Below are 2,500 nucleotides of genomic sequence, written 5' to 3'. Positions count from 1 at the left end.
TTCTGCCTCTTGAAAAGCCCATTAACTTCTCCCTCCTGAAAGGAGAGAGTCGTTTCTGTAGTATGGGTGGGGGATGGGGCCTCTTGGGTGGGAAGGGGTGGTTCAGGACAGTCCAATTGTCTTTCAAATCTACGGTAGAACTCGTTCAGGTCGTTGGCTAGGCGGGAGTCGTTAGTGGTGTGGGGCGCTCTGGGTTTGTAGTTGGTGATGTGCCTGAGCCCTTTGGCAGACAGAAGCAGCGTCGTTAGTAGAGAACTGGTGTTTTAGTGTCTCTGAGTACAGTCGTTTAGCCTCTCTCACCGCTTTGCTAAACCTGTTCTTCGACTCCTTGAATCTGTCTCTATCCCCACTCCTAAACGCTTCCTCCTTCTCCAACCTCAACCTTTTGAGCTTTGCTGAGAACCAGGGCTTGTTGTTGTTAAAGTTCACCCTGGTACGTGTTGGGATACAGCAGTCCTCACAGAAGCTGATGTACACAGCCTCTGTGAGTTCATCCAGACTATTGGTAGCAGTCGTGAACATATCCCAGTCAGTACAGTCTAAGCACGCCCGCAAATCTTCCACAGCCTCACTGGTCCACTGTTTAGATGTCCTCACAGCAGGTTTACAGAGTTTTAGTTGCTGCCTGTATGCACGAATCAGGTGGACCAAGGGAGTTCTGTGCGAGCCGAACAGCCCCGTGACCCACAAGAGAAACATCCCCGCCAAATTCGAGCGTTTGACGGGGTCTATCCGTGAAAAAATATTCACGTTTTTGAGTGCACATGCATTTCTGCTGCAAATGCCTCTGGAAGTTTCATGCCGTTCGTATGCCAATTGTGGCAACACGAAAATGACCCGTTTTCCCATTCCGAGGGATTTCTGTGCGACCCTAACAGCCCCGTGAGCCACAAGAGACACATCCCCGCCAATTTCTAGCGTTTCACGGGGTCTATCCGTGAAAAATATAGACGTTTTTGAGTGCACATGCATTTCTGCTGCAGATGCCTCTGGAAGTTTCATGCCGTTCGTACGCAATGTGGCAACACGAAAATGACCCCTTTTCCCATTCCGAGGGATTTCTGTGCGACCCTAACTAACAGCGCCCGTGAGCCACAAGAGAGACATCCCCGCCAATTTATAGCGTTTCACGGGGTCTATCCGTGAAAAATATAGACGTTTTTGAGTGCACATGCATTCCTGCTGCAAATGCCTCTGGAAGTTTCATGCCGTTCCTATGCAATGTGGCCACACAAAAATGACCCGTTTTCCCATTCCGAGGCATTTCTGTGCGACCCTAACAGCCCCGTGAGCCACAAGAGAGACATCCCCGCCAACTTCTAGCGTTTGACGGGGTCTATGCGTGAAAAATATTAAAATTTTTGAGTGCACGTGCCTTTCTGCTGCAAATGCCTCTGGAAGTTTCATGGCGTTCCTATGCAATGTGGCAACACGAAAATGACCCCTTTTCCCATTCCGAGGGAGTTCTGTGCCACCCTAACAGCCCCGTGAGCCACAAGAGACACATCCCCGCCAATTTCTAGCGTTTCACGGGGTCTATCCGTGAAACATATAGAAGTTTTTGAGTGCACATGCATTCCTGCTGCAAATGCCTCTGGAAGTTTCATGCGGTTCGTACGCAATGTGGCAACACGAAAATGACCCGTTTTCCCATTCCCAGGGATTTATGTGCGACCCGAACAGCCCCGTGAGCCACAAGAGACACATCCCCGCCAATTTCTAGCGTTTCACGGGGTCTATCCGTGAAAAATATCAATTTTTTTTTGACTGCACATGCATTTCTGCTGCAAATGCCTCTGGAAGTTGCATGCGGTTCGCATGCAATGTGGCGACACGAAAATGACCCGTTTTCCCATTCCGAGGGATTTCTGTGCCACCCTAACAGCCCCGTGAGCCACAAGAGAGACATCCCCGCCAATTTCTAGCGTATCACGGGGTCTATCCGTGAGAAATATTCACTTTTTTGAGTGCACATGCATTCCTGCTGCAAATGCCTCTGGAAGTTTCATGCGGTTCGTATGCAATGTGGCGACACGAAAATGACCCGTTTTCCCATTCCGAGGGATTTCTGTGCCACCCTAACAGCCCCGTGAGCCACAAGAGAGACATCCCCGCCCACTTCTAGCGTTTCACGGGGTCTCTCCGTGAAAAATATCACATTTTTTGAGTGCACATGCATTCCTGCTGCAAATGCCTCTGGAAGTTTCATGCGGTTCGCATGCAATGTGGCGACACGAAAATGACCCGTTTTTTCCCATTCCGAGGGATTTCTGTGCCACCCTAACAGCCCCGTGAGCCACAAGAGACACATCCCCGCCAATTTCTAGCGTTTCACGGGGTCTATCCGTGAAAAATATTCAATTTTTTGACTGCACATGCATTTCTGCTGCAAATGCCTCTGGAAGTTTCATGCGGTTCGCATGCAATGTGGCGACACGAAAATGACCCGTTTTCCCATTCCGAGGGATTTCTGTGCCACCCTAACAGCCCCGTGAGCCAC

Source organism: Petromyzon marinus, unplaced genomic scaffold (assembly GCF_048934315.1).
Source record: "Petromyzon marinus isolate PM22_M1 ecotype Great Lakes invasive population unplaced genomic scaffold, UKy_Petmar_22M1.pri1.0 PM_G_Scaffold_28, whole genome shotgun sequence".
In the NCBI taxonomy this organism is placed as follows: Eukaryota; Metazoa; Chordata; class Hyperoartia; order Petromyzontiformes; family Petromyzontidae; genus Petromyzon; species Petromyzon marinus.
The sequence above is the reverse complement of the archived record's forward strand: the minus strand, read 5'-3'. Positions refer to the sequence as shown.